Here is a 19,685-nt window from a genome sequence, read left to right on the forward strand (position 1 = left end):
GCTGTTTGACTTTATGGGAACAATGACCTTTGATAGGCTATCTGAATTTAAGGATTTCAAAGTTTAGCATTTGGCAATATACTCTGCCTGAATTTAAAAGACAATGGCATGTACTATAACTATTTGAAAAAAAAAAAAAGCTGTTTTTTTCTTTTGTGTGTGAAAAATGAGCTACCCGTTGAAAGAAGAGCTTGTTGCACACTGTTATATGTGTTTCATGTATATTCACAAAGAAGCAGTTTTGAAAAATATACTGCTGTGCTTTTGCTGCTGGAAGTAAAGAAGAATATTAAAAATCCCATTTTTCCTACTGCTTCACTTATGCTGCTGTGTAAACAGAGTGTTTGCTGTCCTGTTGGGATTAACTGATGTTTGTTCAAGGTGGGAGAGGTGTTTTTAGAAAGTGGATGGTTTTGGAATGTTTTTTTCCCCCACGAACTGGTGAAATAGAATCTGATTTCAAATTGTTCTCTGTAATTTTTGCTATTGGCTTTAATGAAAAATACCCCAATGCTGAGAGTCTGTGCAACATGTACTCATTTACCTCAGTCCTGTGCACCACACAACAGCTTCAGTTAAAACACCTGCATGCTGCACTCTGCTTGTGGCGTACTATAAAATGATAAGTACTCTGAAAAATCATATGCTAAAACCTTAGACTCATCACCCAACTTTGGGGGTATTTTTGACCTTTTATTCTGGGCTTTGGTGGGGACAATAATATTACCTTATCACACAGAGTGGTTGTGCAAATAAATGTAGTATTGGCAAATGAAACCCTCAGATGACGTCATGATCAGTGCTGTAGAAAAAGGTCCACAGGGAAATTACTAATTCAGAGCATGGCTAGAACAACAAGTACAATAAGGAAAGCTCTGGAGCAGGTGCTGAGCTGTGAGGATGGAACAGGACTTTGCATATATGCTTATTCTGCTGCACTTGACTGTCTTTGCTTTTCAGTCTCCAGGTGAGCTGATCGTTGCAGACATGAACGGTAACAGGATTGTCCAGGCTGCAGTCAACGAGTAAAGAGCATGTTTTGAATTTTAGTGCCCAAAAGCTTGGTGTTTGACTCATTGTAGAGCTCGGAGGAAAAACTTCGGAGCTCTGTCACTGATGTGCATCCAGCTACCCACTGAAGTCATTAGGCACTTCTTGGGGTTATCAACAGGTAAGTAGACACGTGAGATGAGGAACAAGAAGGCCTTTTGCTAACACATTTTAGCAAAGTATCAAAAATATCCAGGATTTAAGGAAAAAGAGACTCCCTCAGCTGCCTAAGACTCTTTTGCACCTAACCTCCAATGGCCTAGTAGGGGGAAAGCCCCTATTTGCTATTTATTTTAATTATCAGGATGCATGGATGGTGATGTTTAGGTTACCATTGATATGAAAAACCCACAAATCTCAGCCCAGACTTTTCATCTCCAGTAAAAATAATGAAGAAAGCAAGGAAATAAAATTACAGGCTTCAGAAGAAAATGCGCCAAGTCTCCTCTGTTGTATGTTAGTTCAGTTCTGCCATCCGAAACGGCACCTACTGCTGCAGGGAGGATTTGAGAAATGCTAAACATATCATTACTGGGGGTAAAAAAAAAGAAAAAGAAATCGTTAACATAATGATAGCCATCACACCAGAGTGAGGAAAAGGGCGGAAAAGTGCAGAAAAGTGCATAACTGTTTTTCCAGCTTTCAGAAATGTCTTGCTGTTGCAGATGAAAAAAACTTCTTGGAGGCTGATGGGGTTTGGATTGTCCCTGGGGATTTATTTGATGTATGATCTGACTGGGAGTAGTCAGGTAGAGAGAAATGCTTTAGATTTGGAGTGCAGTGGACCATAGCCCAATAATTCAAGAGAAGTTTATCTGTAATGGGAGCTGGGAAGTTGCAGGAGTGGGATGTGGTGGGATCTCTGTGGGTCCTGCATGTTTTGCTTTCAAAATATGGAACGTACCTGTGCTGCCCATCAGGCCATCTTTCCTTCTGCTACTGGAAGAGGTCTGTGGTCTGCAGGACACCCTACTCACCTTTCCCCTCTGACTTCACTTGCTGGCACACAGCTCTTCCCCTGAGCGTGGTCATCACGCCTGGCCAGCATTTCATGGTCAACCTGTGGTGACACTGCATGAGTCCTGCCTGCGGCTGTGCCCATGCTGCAGGGAGTCAGTGAGCTCCTGCCAACGGCAACAGGAGGCAGAAACTCTGTGTTAATTGATGCATTGTAGCTTGGCAGCTTCAATATCAATTATCAGGACTGTAATGCAATATCCCTTTTATTTTCCCTACTTTTCCTGAAAGCTGTGCATGGGCCATGAAGATTTTCTGCCATATTATAAGCTGAAAAATTGATTATGAAAATACAACAAGCTGAATGGGTAGAATTTATCACCATATTTGGTTTGGTATTAGCATGGCCATGAAGGCTTGAGGGGTGTCATGCTTTTACATGAGGGTGGCACCCAGCTGGGGAGAAGGTCCCCAGCACATCCCCATTCCCACCAGGACCAGCAGGAGGGGATGCAAACCCCGCAGTGACCTGTAGCCATGCCCCTTTCTGCAGGGGAAAGGCATAGCCCATCTCTATAACCCTTTGTGCTAAGGTAACAAGTAAATTTAACTTGGCATTGCCCTTAGACTTATTCCTAAAATTTGTAACAAAATGTCTTGGATCAGGGTTAATATGCGACAATTTTTATGTGTATGCAGAAGTGTTATCACCCATAAACAACTAGAAAGCTAAGTGTTTACATGATTAGCTGATTTGTGGATGCTGTCTGTCAGTAAAGTGCTGTAATTAGCTCTTGCACAGTTCAACACAGTTCTGATTTCAGTTGCAGGGAAGTTAATGATAGATTGTTGTATCTGTTTAAACTATGAGGTCTTCAAGGCATGGATATATTTGTGCTACATATGTATCCTCGTAGTGCAGGAAACAAATCTTGACTGAGATTTCAGGAAAATATTTTCACAAGATGATAGAGCAAGAAATTAAAGGGTTTAGATTTGCTTGTACTTTTATTTTTGAAGTGAGATTGCTAGGACAATGGTACAAAAGAGTGCAAAATGCTCCCTTCATTATGAAGAAAAGTATAATGTATTTTAAAGTACAATACGTAGAGTGTATTCAGGTTATTCTGACTTTCTGATGTAATGCATGTTATACTGGAGTAAGATTATTTTAGTATTGTATGTGATTGTATTAGAGCTATTGAGAAGTTTAGAGCATTTACATTTCTGTGATCAAATAAGAATATATTTTTAGAAGCTTTCTTTTGAGTACTCTGTTTAGACAGTAAATACTTAATTTCTGTTTTAGTTCCCAGTCTTTTTAATTGCATTCCCTTGGCAGTAGGTAGGATGAATTCAACAGTGACAGTATGTAATGCAGCTGATGTCATTCTGCAAGAGAAGTGTGGATTGTGCATCCTGGGGAAGCCAAGCTGGAGCTTCTTGCCAGTTGATATGAACAAGCAAGACCATGACGGGCAGGATGGCCTCTTCAGACCCTTTTCAGACCTATTTTTCTATTTTCTTTTCCCAGCACAGGACTGAACGTTATTTTCTCTTTCATGATGTTATTCTTGATCCTTGGGGACCTTTTTTGGCTTTGACATCAAAATAAAGAACAGCTAGGACACTGTCAGTGTACAGGCAGCAAGGGTCCTCAATGGCTGGATGGCACGGTGCAGATGACGGGCTTGCTGCACGATTTCTGCCTCAGGGCAGTTATTGAATGGGTTAGCCCTGAGCAGATGTGCTCTGAAAACCCTCTTCTCCTGCACTTTACCATGTCCCAGAAAACCTCCTGAGGCGTGAGTTATATTGTAAAGATCTCTTACTCTGAAACATGTATATTAGCCCGTGGTTAGGTCTAATTTCAACATACTTCCCACAGTCCCTCAAAAAGACTCAGTCTTTTCCTGCATAATTCAAATATCTCCATTTTATGTTTTGCACTTGGAAAATGCAAGCCCTTCTCACAGGCTCAGTCCCTTCTCTGTGTTCACGTCACACAAAGCTGCTGCAGTTTTAGGCTCAGGAGCTCTAATCTGGCCACGGAGAGGGTGTCAGGGAAACAGCCCTAACCCAGGCAGGGAAAGAAAGGGTGCAAGTCTCATTAGGGACAGAAATAGCTGGTGAGTGAAAAGCTGTCGTAGAATAAATCCCCAAACCAACTCGAGTTTGGACTGGAATTGATCAACAGTGGGTAAGACAAATTTGTGGTGACAGGGCTGAGAAGATATTTGTTGAAGATTGCTTTGTTTAATGTGTTTTCACCCTGTCTTCTTGCTGTCCAGTTGCTGTAGAACACATGTTGCATGATGCCTATGTTAAGCAGCAGGTTGCCGCCCTTGTGATCCTCCTGTGCTCTCCTACAGTACATACTTAGGAGCGTGGACCTCTGCAGAAAGATGACTTCTGTTATTAAATCATCGTCCTTCTGTTTGGCTCAAGGACAGTATGTTAGCCAGGTGTAATTGTGTTCCTCTGATTTAGACATGAAATGGCAATGTGGCTGTCAGGCTACTAAAAGAATCTTTTTTATTTAAATGAAAGAAATAACACTTTTTTCCCAATAATTTTTTGCTTGGAGAAAACAATAATTATAAATCTATTCTGATATTCAGCCAGGTTTATCTTACTTCTCTCCCATTTCAGTAGAGCAAGGGACTACAAAGCTCACAGAGATGTGCTTGTTTGATCACAAATATGAAGATGGTGCATGACAGTAATTAAATTTTTACTCTCAACTAATTTAATTTGTTAGCAAAACAGGGAGAAAGGCTTTATTGCAAATGGAGAGAGGCAGCTTCTCACACCTGACTTTACCCGTACTTGACTAACTACTTCATTAGAACATAGGGAAGTCTGGTGACAGATCATTAATTTTCATGGATGTAATCTGGGGAGCCAAGTAATAGTAGAAGGCTGGCCTGCCAAAACCAGCATAAATGTATTAATGCTTATTAAAACTAAGCTGTAAGTCTGTTTTCATGCTGCCTCTGTCATGTTATGGATTAATGGCTTAAATGTATTAAGACAGCAAGTACAAAGAGACGAGATTACTTTTTGTTATATCAAAGAGCAGAAAAGGATGTGGTTTTCTACTTAAAGAGCGACTGCTCTGGAACAGGTAATATCTCTTAGAAAGTGGGACCTCTGATGAAGCTGGATGTTATGTCTAGGCAAAAGCAATTACATGTTGCATCATTTGGCCTCCATTATCAAGGTATGTTTATGTCCTTGCAATTCAAGTTCATTTCAGTAAAATGCTTTCTTTATGTTAAAACATGTATAGCACTGGGTAGTGAAGTGGCAAGGGCTTTTTATCATATGAAATCTGACAAGCCTGCTAAAGGTAAAATTCATTTGCACAATTCTAGTTGCACACACTGCAAGTGCTGCCGTAGCTCAGCAGCCGAGCTGCGCACACAAGCCTTGTGATGGCCAAGAGCCGCATCCCTCTTCCTGCACCCTCTGCCTCTGGGATGTTGCAGGCATCAGTGGGCCTTTGGGTTATTTTCTTTTATGACAGATGCTGTCTCTAACTTCTGCTGGACGTGTGATAACTTACTGATATATCAGAAACTGAAATTTATTTAAGAATGTACATAACATTTATTTTCCTCAGCTATCAGATCATTAGTGTCCTCGTTTGTTTCTTTTATTGCAAAACTATTATTGTAAGCTGTGGAAATCCATGCTTGCACAGTTGCTCAGTGCAACCGTTTTCTGCAGTAAATGGCATCCTTCCCCTTTTTACCTGTTGATAATAACATTTTTATTTCAGTTTGTAACTATTTTTTCTTTGCCTTTATTTCTTGCATCTACAAGAATCTACTTCAATTGCCAAGAAAACCCACAGCCAGTAGCATTGAAAACGTTATTTTCACAGAAGAAAACATTCTGCCCAAATACATTGTAAAATTAGATGCATTGTTTTTTGAAATATACAGACATGAAATTTGATGTAGCACTTCAAGCTTCATTCATTTCTTTCCAGGCTCTGATAAAAGTGGCATTAATGCAAAATATTTTCAGAGAAGTTTTGTTACTTGTTTCAGTGGGAGCAGTATTAGAGCATGGTAACAGGAGGCACAGGAAGAAGGAAATAACATTATTTCATGCTCTGTACGTGCCAACTGATTAGACTGAATGAGGCTGTTTGATGTGAGGCACGAGAAATATGGAGTATTTTCCAGTATTTTTTTGCATCTCTTTCAATAGCCTGTCAAATCACACAATTTGTATGTACCTTGCCACATATTCACACATATAAATCCTAAAAAGCTTCCAGTTTTTTGAAGTTCTTTGATTTAGACATAGGATATGAAGACGAGGTGAGGAAAATGCAAATCAGTGGAGAGTCAGTGGGGTAAGAGGTTGCATCATTTCGGAAGTCATGCAAACCATCAACTCATTTAGAAGCTAATAGACTTTGAGGGCTCTTGGCAATGTAAGCGTGGTTTAAGCACTTTACAAGATTGGCCTCAGAACTGTTATAAGATTATATATGATATAAGAAAATCTGCTCCCCCCTCCAAAGACTAAAAATGAAGACTGGCGGTAGTAAACATAATTATGTTTACTGTTCTGCAGCTTCACAAAAGAATTTGTTGATTTCCAGAGTGGTTAAATTGATTTTATACCTTTCTGAGCACACAAAATAGCAATTAGTCAATGCTCTATATTGGATTTTTGACAGGTATAAAATTATAGTGCCAATTATTTTACGGGAGTCAATGAACAACAGCCATTTCAAATAGCAGAGGTTTTTGAACAATCTTTAAGACAGTGCTGACAGTACAAATATGCTAGTTCACTAAATGTTTTAAAGGTATGACTGTAGTTTCCAATAAAACTGAATAAAAATATTTGTTATGTGTGTATGCTACGTGCCTGGTACAATTTTTATTATAAAGGTGGCCACTTCTTTACTGACACATACTAACATTTGATAAATCTTAACCATTTAAGACGTAATGTAGTAGCAACTGAGGTCTCTTTGGTCTTCACACTTCCTGAAGGCATAATAGAAAGCGTACTGAACTTCCTCCTTAAAAGAAATAAATTTATATCATGTGACCACAGAAAATCTCTATCCATTTCTAGCACTTATTTGGTCTTTCAGGTAGCTAAAACATAACATGCTACTCCAAGGCAAGTGAAATTTCACACCTCTGAAAAGGTTGGTGACTGCATAAAGGTTTGGTCTAATTTTTATTTAATTTGAATTATTTCATCTATCTACTTGTCAAATGAGAAAATGACAAGTTCAACAAGCTCTGCAACTTGGCCCTGCCACTTGCTTCACTTGGGTTGTTGGTGAAAGACAGCTTATTAGCTATGCTCCATTATTCAAGAGAAGATAACATTTTTAAAACAGAAATGTATTATATAGGAAGCTTCTGTACTTACGCACCTCTCAATATAACAGTTACATCAATTACAGTAATTTTGTAAATTACATATTTCAGAGATTGCCTTCAAAGTTTGCTGCTCTGAAAGCAGGATTTTAAAGGAACACTGTGCTCTTCACTGGCGATATTCTTGTTCTAATAAAAGCATGCAAATAATAGAAACTTGTTATAAACATGATTCCCATATAATTTGGAAGCCTGGCTGAAGTGAATTGCTTTATTACTCATGGGGAAGGGATATACAATTGGTCATGATGAGTACCGCAGGAGGCAACTTCAGAAAAAGCACTGGAGAAAGCTCCTGAGATTTTTCTGCTGTGAAGTTGTCCCAGTAAATGTCAATGAAAATTCCTCGCGCTGATGTAACTCCAAAGTGGGAAGGAAAATCCTACCATAGTCATGGGATGTCTTTGTCTTACCTAGAGGAGGATAAATGTAGGTGGTATTCCAGTATTCTTTAAAGACTTTATTGCTCAGGACCTTTATTTGTGTGACCTGAATTACTCAACATTTGTGCACTGGCAGCCAGCCTTCACCCACCTGTTTATGACTCTGGCATTATGGCTTGCACAGGTAGGTGTTTTCAGCAGAAGGTGGATCTGGCTCTCACGTGAAGCCTTAGGTTGGTGTAATTTTCTATTTAGTGATCCAGGGTGGGGATGGTGCATGTTCTTGCCCTTTTCCCTCCCTAGTCAAATGCCAAAAGCATGTGTATATGGGTTGCCTGGGAAAATGGGAACCAGTAGAGGGAAGAGGGACTTGAGAAGTCTCCACTGCTCCTTGTGCATCGGGCACCCTCAGCCACAGGGAGGGATGCTCGGTGTGGGTCCTGGCTCCTGAGTGAGACCAGCTCAGCTGAGAAATGGGTGAGAGAGAGAGAAGGGAGTCAGCCATCCCCGCTCATACTCCCCGAGATACTGCTCACCCCTGTGATTCGTTTTTGGCTTAATATCAAAGATTAAGCTGGTACCACCCCAAACTATATTGGCTTTCTTTTTTAAAGGATTTTTTTCTCCCCTCAGAATATTCTCTGTTGGCTATTATCAGTGTTAGAAATAATCAGACTGACACAGTATAAATGTCCCTAACGGAAATATTTTATAAAACTAATATTAGAAAATCATATATCATACAAACACATAATTAGTTATGTGGTCCTCAATAATCCATGTTTTTTCCACTCTTAATGTAAAATACATTTGCTATTATGCTTTCTAATTTAATTTTAGGTAAGGAGGTTATTATCTCTTCCCTGACTCTGAACACACCTCTATCACTGTTTTATTATTTATTCTCATATTTTTCCGGGTAAAATACTCAATTAGTACATGGCTTCCAACATCTCCTTTTCTAGCACTTAAGAAATCATTGTTTATCCTTTGCAAACCTTCCTTCTTTTCCACTCGTTCTCAGCAACACTTGGCAATGTTTCTCAGATTTCTGTTTTTACAGCTCTGCTATGGAGCAACATCTTTTGGCAGAGGCTCCAGGTGATATATGTACAGGTCCTGTGGCTACGGTTATCTGAGTGATATGTGAAGTGTGCACAAAGCTTATAGACAAAACATGCTGAGAGACAGCAGTCATTATGGGGTTAGCGTTCCCTGTGCTCTAGCAAGGCTTGATGCAATGATGGGTTTTCCTCATGCCTAGCTCTTTTTATTGTGATGCCATCTGAAATTGAAAAGCTTCATGTTGCCAATGTAAGACTATGAGCCTGTTCAAGCAAACCATGATCCATCTGTACATCTACTTCAGGACACGTATTTTAGTTACTGGTGCATATACCAGTTTTAATTTGAAAGCAGGTCTTCCCTTCCTAACACAGATTTAATTAAATAGCAGTTCTATTTCTTAGCTTTGTGACATAGGGATTAAAGGTTGGAGAAATTATTTGGCAAATATCTGTGGAAAAAATACAGAACATCGCTTTTTTATTTATCATTTCTCTCCTAAGGTTAAGCTCGGTTTTACCAGCATAACTGTTAAAAAGTAGAGAATTTCTTTGCCTTTAAAAGTTTCAGATTTTGTTACTGAAGCTTTGACTGATCAGGATTTAACTACCCAACTAATGGCATCATTTCTTTTTTGCAAACAAATGAGGACATTAGAGGCATGATTTATCGTTACTCCAGAGAGTTTTCCTAGCCAGTATTTCTACCCACATCGCTTGATTTTTATAAACTTCATTAGGTTATAATCAATGCATGTGTGAGGCTGAGGGAGTTGTGAGGTATGATTTCTTATTCTTAACTGTCATAGCAAGCGTTTATTAAGGCAAACTTTTCCTGGGATGGCATTACGAGACAGAAATATTGAGAAACAGCAGGCATCCCACAGGGCAGGGCTTGGTAATCAAGACTGCATTAATGCTAATGACAGTGGCTGCACATCTTATTTCCTGTGAGGTAAAAGTGATTTTAACTAACAGCTTTTGTAATGGAGGTGGAAACTGGGAAAATTCAGCTGTTTGAGGCTCATGCACGACTTCTGGTATATCATATGGGAAACAAGTCCATCCGGAAAGATGAGCACTGCCAGTGACAGCCTCAGGGTTATCGAAGTCAGCAGATGAGCGATCAGGTCTTTGGGGTTGCTCTGGCAAGCAGGAGGTACTGCCCCATATGAGCCCCAAAGTGTACAATTTGGTACTTGTTTTGATAGAATTGTATCCTTTTGGGTGCTGGGGTGTATCCTTTGGGTGCTTTTTCCCCTTCCAGGCTGTTTTTCAAGTTTGGTGAGGTCATTTCAAATTCTGCTCCTGTCTTCCCGTGTATTTGTTGTCACTCTGAGCTTGCTGTCACTGGAAGATTTAATCAGCATACTCTCTAGTCCATCACCCAAATCTTTAGTGAAAATTTTGAGTAGTACTGGACTCTGGGCAAACCCCTGTGGGCTTCCCTTGATTCGTGTGTGTGGTTTGACAGTGAGCCATGCGTAATTGCTCTTCGTGTTTCCCAGTGTGTTATACATCAGCATCCTGAAGACATGGGTTTCTACCACTGGCCCATGACAACATCGTATGGGACAGGGTCAAAATCCTTGTCCTACCTAAGGCTGCTCTATCCACTGATCCTATTACCTTTCTGCAGAGGAAAGTAGATGGGCTTGATGTGATTTACTCTTGATAAAACTATGTCAGCTGTTATGCATCTCCTTGCTTTTGCTCACTAGCTGATTGTTCCCAGCTGTTTCCAGGGATGGAGATAGAGCTGTCTAATATATAGCTTCCTACTTCCCACTGCTATTTTCCTTTCTGAATCAGGACCTTGTTTGCCCTTTCCCTGTAACCAAGGACCTTGACCAGTCTTCATGAGTTTCCAAAGGTAATTGCTAAGGGCTCTGAGATTGCATCACCAGTTACCCAAGTACCAGAGATGAATTTTATCTGTCTGAATGACAATATCTAACTTAGCTACCCTTTAAATCTTCCTTTATTATAGCCTAAGGTTTAACTGCTTTTGTCACCCTGCTGGCAACTGTATGATTGTAGTTCACTCTTCAGTGAAGAGAAGCAAAGAGGTCCTAAACTGTTCTTCTTTCTTAATATTGTTATATACATACCAGGGGTTTAATAATTTGATAAAAATTTGTTAGGTGGGAAATTGGGCTGAAAAAACAGATTTCTCCTGAATTAAAGGTTTATTAGTGAATATAAGGGAAAAACTAAAATCCTTCACCCAGCTATTGCCCTTCTGGTTATGGGGGAAGTTTGTGCTTGTGCCAAGAATAGTCAATGTCTTTTCATTCCTTTCAGCTTTATGCTGCTTAATTTAGGAATTGTATTTGGTATTTTACTAAGGCTGTTGAGTTTTCTTGAGATCTGTCATCATTATTTCTTTTCTTTCTTGAGAGTTTCGTGAAGTTTTGGGAAGATAAATAACTTAATGCTTTTGGGCTAGAATGAGTGAATTGGAACCAGTGGGTGAATGAGGAAACAAGGTTGTAATAACTTCTGGTTGCTTTTAAGGTGTGCTATATTTGAACTGAGTTGTAGGCTCACAGCTGAGGATCCTGGAGATAAGGCTGCTCTGCAGGGAGAGATGGGATGTCCCTTTTCTAGCCAGCTTTCCTGATGAGCATCCTCCCACATTTGGTGGGCTGTCTGCTGGAGGCTTGCTGTCATTGCACTGGGCTGCTGAGTGGGGCATTTTAGATCATATGTAAAACCAGGAAAAGATGTGTGTAAAATATCTGAAAAATAAATCAATATGAAGGAGATGATAATTTAGAAATAAATGACATTCTGACTTTTGCTGTCATTTGGCTGCTTCATTGAGAAGGTGATGCTTGATCCAATATAAGCTCTAGCAGCTATTGTTTTTCAGATCAACTTTTGGTTTTAATGAAGCGGAATAAATGACTTTGAATTAGTTATCATGCTAAAAAGAAGAAAGAGCATGAAAATATTCAGTTGATTTAATGGGTCAGGCAAAATATTTCACAAATTAGCAGCACATTTAACTCTAACGAGATATGATGAGTCACATTTCTCTGTGTAATGCTATCAGCTGGAATGGAGTTATACCAGCACACACTTGGCAGAGTAAGTTGGCTAAAACTATGCAGTCTTAAAATCTTTTAGAAGCATAATAGGATATAAAACCCAGGTGCAGAAATAGATTTTTCTGAATTAAAAATGAACCTGATCAGTCTGGGAGATCTTAACACATCTGGTTTTGAAATAGCTTGGAGCTGCAGCTGAGCTTGGTGAGTGCAACAGTCTTTGATTCCTTTTCGTTTGTGGTACTTGGGACAGTAATGAAGGAATTTGGGTTGTGATATAAAGTGCTTTGTTAACTTGAGCAATTTTCAAGTGTAGCCATCAGGGACTTTGTGTGGCTCCCAAGTGAAATTTTATTACTTAATTGTTTTTCTACATTAACTGCAAAGAAGTTAGTCATTTAACTTTGTTCTTACTATGTCTTTTGCCAGAACAAATAAAATATTGCTAGGGAATCACTGAACACTTTTCTGTAATGCTTAAAATATTCATTTGTTCAGTGTATGTATATAACGGCCCATGGCAATACCTATCCTTTGTCTTAGCAGCCATCAAAGGAAAGAACAAAATAGATACCTGTTCCCTTCTTCCTCTGGCAAAAATGCTTTGAAACCTGCTGGCTTGGACCATGCAGCAATTCTCCGAGGTAATGAGTGCTCTGGGTGCGTGTTTTGCCTGTCAGGACTTAGTCTTGGAAAGGCACACTGAGTAGCATCTCTGCTGCTCCTTCCTGAGCAGGTTGTGGTCAGGCTCCTCCCTGTCAGTGATGCACACTTTGCATGCTGCTCTTTCCAGCTGCCAGATTTATCCAGGTCATTGACATTCTTCAAACTCTGCAGTTATATAGTTTATTTAGAAGGTATTCCCTTTTGGGAAACACTATTTTACTGCTGAAGAAGCTTTTTTCATTTATATGGCCAGAAACTTCTTAGATGTTGTAGTTATCCTCTGTAAGGAGTCCAGAGTGTCTGGGTTTGTAAGTCAAGGAAATTATTAGGGTTGATGTTAAGAGAAATGTGACTGGCCAAAGGCAAGTGGGTCACTGCCTCCAGCACCACATTCCCGTGGAGGAAAGTCCCGAGTGCTCTCTTCCCTCTGGAGTGGGGAGAAGTCCAGGGGAGTGATACATGATGTGGGATGTGTATGTTTTTGCTGGGTTTCATCAGAACTGTCTCGTACTTACTGCATCTGTAGGAATTCCTTTCCGTTTATTTTCTGTGTCCCAGCAGCCAAATGTAAACAATCTGTTCTTATTTCCTTAACAAAAGCAATTTGTGGCACTTCCCAGTAGTTAGATATCATGAATAATTAAAGAAACTTTTGTAATTTTTGGAAAGAAATAAGTGTGAAATGGTTAGACAAAACACTTGAATTTAATTAAGAAACAATTCAGTGAAGAAGAAAACCTTGACACTTATTTTTTAGTATTGATTCCCCACAATATGAATTTAAATGTAAATTGTGCTTTGGAGAAGAATGCTTCCATCAAAGGCTGAAAGCATGTGTTGCATGCTTAGTATTTTACAAATGGATTATCTCAGACCTGGGTTTATAATTATTGCCTGTGGGCAAAATTCCACCTTAACACTTAGAGTACAGACAGTAATACAGTTGTACATATATTTTTTTGCTCTACATATTGTTGATAGAATTGTGTGATTAAATAAGAAATTTTACTATTTTTTTTCTGTGGTAGATTGCAATCAGTATATTTAGGTTTGATTTTGGATATAAAATTTGGAGTCTGAGAATAAGTAGGCTAAGAAATAAGTTACAGGTTGAGTCATTACTGGCAGAATTTAAGGCTGAGATCTCAAATATTTAAAAGCCAAAGGATTAATGCTGTCTTGAACTGTGTTTGATCTCAGGTGATGAGCTGTGTTCATGACCATGTTTTATCATTTCAGAACGGATAGACTTGGCTGTGTTCAGCTTAGCCCTTCAAAAAACTCAAAAGTGTCTGAGTTTTCTTGAGACACCTGCTGCTACAGTTATCTCTCAGGTGCTTTAGATAGTACTAACAGTCCTAAACCCTGTCCAGCTTCTAACTGTAGATCAGAGTAATACCCAAGTAATTTGTGTTTTGATGAAGGTTAGTATTACCGGTGGGAGATGCTTTGAATAATACTAGAAGCATGTGGTGATAGCTGGAGACTGAAAAGCTGTCAAGTAATGACATTAACAGCTATTTCCAGAATCTAACAGGATTTTTTTTAAGTTGTTCAAGCTTTTGAATGAGTTTTAGATAAGCTGTTTGTACAAGTCTCGTGTTTCTTCAAATGCAGGTCTCTTATAAGCCTGGTTGTGCATGGATGTTCTGGGTAGGTCTCTTGTAGTGTGTTTGTGGTAGCTCTAAGCAAATGTTAAAGATAATAATGCTCCTGTGTATCTACGTTAATCTTTTAAAGGAGTGAAGATTTGAAGTTTTAGTAGTTCATATTTCATGTTTCTCATGTGACTGTGAGTGGTATACAGGCAATGTCATACCAGGAGAATGATGGTTACCTCTGCCATGAACCAGAGGAGTGCCCGAGCCCTGCAGATCAGAGCCAGGCCTTGGCAGGGTTGAGAATGTCTTTAAAATAAGACCTAGTGGATATTTAACAAAGGCATACATGGAGCTAAATTGGTGGCTGGTTTACAATTGTTTTACAATTTAAGAATTGCCCTACGCTGTCCTGCAAACAGGCATTTGTCCAGTCTTATTTTTAACATGTATTTATTATGTCTTGTGTTGATGTATAAGATTTTTTTCTTTTACTTCAGAAACTTTATATCTTGGTGTTTGGCAATGTCTTTCTTGAGCCTTGTTGTTATACTCTGTTAATATTTTTAAAGGACGTGCTCTACATCCAGAAAATACATTCAGAGGTGGAGGGCACTCATGTGAAATGGCCCTGCATCTTAGGTGTCAAAGGTAGATAAAATTTATATCAGTTACTGCCAAGCATTAGATTTTGTCACTGTGTTAATGCTGGTTACATATCACTCAGATAGGGGAAACACTTGCTTCTTGATTTATGTTCACTGACAATGAAATGTCCAGGATGATTAATTACAGCCCTAAATGATAGTGCCCTTATTCATACCTCCCTGGCCTGAATGATTGAAATTAATAAATATATATGTATTGCTGTGGAATTTGCCATTAGCTGTTAAAATATTTGTGCACTTGACATGCTGCTAAGGGATTTAGTTGAGGCGTATTCTTGTAATCAGTAACTTGCTACTTTTTAACAGCAGTTTGTAGCGAGGGAAAGTAGAGGGTTCTGGAACTGATTAGAAGGTTATGCATAATAAAGTGAAAATATTTTCAGAGAAATTGTTATGACATTTCTTTGGCAATTGGAGTCCTTAAGCCATCACTTTCTGCAAGCATTTTAAGGATTTTGCCTTTAGATTTTGTCATTTATTTTTGAAAACATTTGCTTTTGAAGTCTATAAATTACCTTGAGAAACTGTATTTTTCAAAAGATCAGACCCAGGCATGTACCTGGACAAAGTCATGTAATGCCATCTTGTCAAGAGGAGGTCAGTTATCAGAGAATTCAGAAACACCTCTTTTTCTTGCATAAACGCAATCAGACACCCATATTTAGCCATCATTTGGGTGACTTTTATTAGATTCACTCATTTAAATTAATTTTTATATGAGTAGACACTCACTGCACCAAGAAGGAACAGAATTGTATTTGGTAACACACCCCGGTAATTTGTAAGCATACTCAGTGGCTGTCTATAGCTGAAAAAAATGCAAAAAAACCCTCTGTAGTCATATTAGGCTTCATTTTTTGAGATCCTACAGGTTATTCTGAGTAGTTCTTGCCCACGTCAGGTGAAGATGCCAGCTTCTGAAAACTTGCAATTTGCACATAAAATTGCCTTTACTTTGCCAATAATATTGGGGTCTGTCACAGACAGATGATACATCTGCCACTCTCTCAATTGCTCCAGGGCCACAAAGGTTAAATTGGACTCTTTATTCTGGTAATGAAAAAATATTGAAAAGCTAAACAATGGAGTGAACAGTGGAGATCCCATCAAAACACTGAAACAGAGTTGTTTGCACCGCTTCAGTGGCATGTACAGAAACATGTATGCTAAATCGATCCCTTAGTTATCTGAACTTAGAGAGTGAAGTTTGCTTCTTTATCAACACTGGGGTTTAGAAACCTTTATTCTAGATCCCTTAACGCTGCCTTTGGGCTGGTTTGCTTCAAATTCCTTTAAGACATTTGCATAGCTAAGCCCTACCTTGAACACCCAACATGAGTGGCTATTTTTAACTGCAATTGAACCAAAAAAACTTACAAGTTCATAACTCTAAGTTTTCAAGCTGGTACTGTAAATTCAAACTTTCAAAGATGTTTGCTAAATGGAAATGCCAGTTTCTGTTTTCAGACTGAAATTACTGGATTTTTACACTCTGTACTTCCTTCGCCCAGAACCTGTGGTTCTTGTTCAGGTCTTCATTAAATGCTTTCATTTAAAGGCAATGCTTTCTTTTGTAGTTTGTATTTCAACTACAATATTTTTTGTGAAGTTTATGGCTAGCTTTACTTTTGACTTTTTCCTCTGTGTCTCAGTACCCCATGTGTAAAATGGAGATAATACTGCTGCCTTACCTTTTCAGTTTAATTAATGTTGTGAAGCATTCAGATAGTGACAAACAGCAGAGAAAAGCCCAAAGGAAATGAAAAATTCTTTATTCAGAGCAATGTTTGGACAGTAGGCAGGAGATAAGGCCTCTGACACACACTGAAAAATGAGGCAAACCCAAAATATTAAATACATGCTCGTTAAGTAAACCAAATTCTTCCCATGTGCACATGGAGGCAGAAGCACATGGGAAAATGTTGATGTAATTAAAGACATGTAAATAAAGAAGATGCACAAGATGGTGGAGCTGAAATTGCAGAGCCAAGATTATGTCATGCATTTCTGGAATCTTAGGATACCTTAAACTAGATATTCCTGCTGTTTTTTCTGTAAACAGTATTAAGATGAGTTTAAAACATAAGCACTTTTATTAAAAACACTGACCACTTCAACTTCAATTATAAAAGTATTTTCCTGTGAAAATCAATATATTTTCTTATTACTTCTGAGTAACTTCTGATAGGAAAACATGTTATGGATTACAGGGCCAGATATCCTATGAGGAAAAAATATATAGTTTATTCTGGATTTAATCTTTAAAGAAAAAAGAAATGTAGACAGGCATTAAAGTTGGGGTTTTGGGTTGGGTTTTTTTTGATTAATACAAGAAAATTCCCCTGACATGCCTGAAAAGCTACATGCTTCACCATGAATTAGTTTTGCCATGCATATAATTTTGTGTCAGTGATATCAGGGAAATGATATTCAGTGCTCTAGGGCTTCCAGAAGCAGTTGGGAGGTGATGGGATGAGTGGCTACCACATATATTAATTCATTACTTTTATTGGCTGCTAAAGCATCTACAAGCAGATAACAACTTCATTTAGATTTTATTGTAAGAAATCTCATATATTGGTTTGCTGAGAGGAAGCTTGAAGTGAAGCTCATTTAAGAAAATGTAACTAGTGTATGTTTGAGTTCCTTTGTAGTTTAGAGGAAATACAAAATAATCTTAAATATTTACTACTGCCCTGCCCCACCACTCTATTTTGTGTCAGGTTTCAGTAATGTTCACTGCACAGAAAGTCTGCGGCTATCTGTTCACCCATTTGGCTGTGTTAACCCAAACCAATTGCATGCTTCATGAGAGCAGGGAGTTCATTAATGGGTGATTTCCTAAGCAATAAACTGGAATGAATTAGTTTAGAAAGCTCCTGACTTGTAATAATAGATAATAGTTATCTTGATATATCGTCCAAAGGCAGCTAAAATGTCAGTCTACTGAAATGTGCACCCTTTCAACAGACTACAAAATTCAGGTGCTTCTTAAGGAAGGCTTTTGGATAGTAATACACAGGGGTCAGAGACCATTAACTGTGTGTCCTTTGGAGAGCTGCTGTGGTGTTTGATGGATTTCCTGAAGTAGCTCTTAAGCTCAGAGGCTGAGGCATGAAGGTACCCTCATTTCTTGGACATGTCTGTTCTCAACAAAATAATTTCAAATATCTTTTTCTCACCCCCTCTTCTACTAGAAAGGTCTTCATACATGTTTGAGTTTCCTTACTGAGACCCAACGGTGGTGTTCATCATGTTATACCCTCCACTGAGGAAGATGCTGACAGTTTTCTTAGAATTCAAAAAGACCATATTCATGCTTTACTGACTTTCTGCTAGCTGGATGTCTGACCCCCTTTGAGGCCTGCCCTGCTGATCACAGCAGAATAATCTTCCCTTCACTATGGAGATCTTAAACATGTGGGGTCAATTAAAATATTACCCAGGTACTTTTTCCAGTTTTTACATAAAATAGTGACAGCTTCATCATATACAGCATGTAGGTTCCTGCTGTCTTGTCAGCATTGTCTGACACTGTATCATTTTATTTGTCCAAAATCATTCCTGTCACTTGTGATCTACTGATTTCTCTCAGGCTTCTGCAGGTAAGAGAAGCTTTGCCCAAGCGTTTATGTAATGCTGAGCTGGTCTAGCTGCCAGGGCTCAGAGCTGCTGCTCCTGCTGGGTGAGAATAGTTTCAAAAAAAAAAAAGAGGGGAGGAATTGCAGCAAGATTAGGTAAAGGTCACATGGGGCTCACGTGAGGGTAAAATTTAACTTCTAAAGTCATGATATACCAGTCCATGATATGCAAGATTCATGATATGCTGTGGGTTGCAGTGAAGCCAAACACCCCAGTGGCAGACCTCAGGTCCTCCTCCTCCCAAAGAGCAGGGTGAGTTCAATCTCTGCATGTTAGTTAACACTGTGGGACTAACGATACACAGAATGGTTGCTGTCCTTCATCTGTCTGGTGAAGGCCACTGACATACGTATACACAGGGATCCTCCTTGCAATGTTAATATTATTGAGATTAATTGCAATTCAATTCATATCTTTCCCAAAATGATTTTTAATTTTCTTGAAATGACAAGCAATTATGGATTTGTTTCAGGCTCTGCATCAGGAGATAAAATGTCTCTGAAACTCTTTCAGGTATGTAGTGAAACTATGTTTATAATTGAGGGCTACAGTAATAAGTATAAAGTCTAATTGTGAGTAAAGAATTAAACAAAAGATTCCGTTAAACGTCTAGAGCTATTGTTGAATTATGCATGTTTAAATAGTATGTGGTACTTTCTCTCAAGAACTTTGAAAAGAAATAATATGGGATAATCTGTAAATTATGAGAAATGGAATGATTTTTTTGGAGTAATTTACATTTCTGTCTTATGATTCTCAGAAAAGAAAAAATGCTTTTGCTTGTATATGCATAAAGAAACTTGAATAAAGTATCTTACTGCAAATTTCCTGTGTTCTGAGTCAATTAAATCTTTCAGTTGCTTAAAAACAAATGGAGCTTTTCTTCACATGTAAAGGAGTCTCTTTGTTATCACCTGTTAAGAATTGTGACTTTCCTGAAATGTCCATATGCTTTGTACATGCCCATGTATCTTGTCATATTTCTTCAGAGTGGTCCTTTCTGAGAGACCTCCCAGTACCCTTGCCTGGCATAATCTTTTATTCTGAGTGCAGGTTGGTTTGACATTGTATGTGGTACAATGTAAAGCAATCTGACGTCCCCCGTGACCTCTAGGATTTGGGGGTGGAGGGTCCTGTGACATTAAAATAAGCCTTTTTTAATAGCAGCAAATGCCTGTGAACCC

At 38.7% G+C, this 19,685-nt stretch overlaps 1 long non-coding RNA gene across 2 annotated transcripts in view; it reads left to right on the plus strand.

The window, feature by feature from the left end:
• The first annotated feature begins 10,687 nt into the window (after nt 1-10,687).
• LOC148050109 (uncharacterized) overlaps nt 10,688-19,685 on the plus strand; it is a 31,038-nt gene continuing 22,040 nt past the window's right edge. For both annotated transcript variants that reach the window (XR_015701546.1, XR_015701547.1), the window contains exon 1: nt 10,688-10,747. This is a non-coding gene — a long non-coding RNA (uncharacterized LOC148050109). The remainder of the gene's footprint in view (nt 10,748-19,685) is intronic.

This window comes from Nipponia nippon, unplaced genomic scaffold, assembly GCF_047370975.1.
Source record: "Nipponia nippon isolate SJK-2023a ecotype South Korea unplaced genomic scaffold, ASM4737097v1 scaffold_9, whole genome shotgun sequence".
In the NCBI taxonomy this organism is placed as follows: domain Eukaryota; kingdom Metazoa; phylum Chordata; class Aves; order Pelecaniformes; family Threskiornithidae; genus Nipponia; species Nipponia nippon.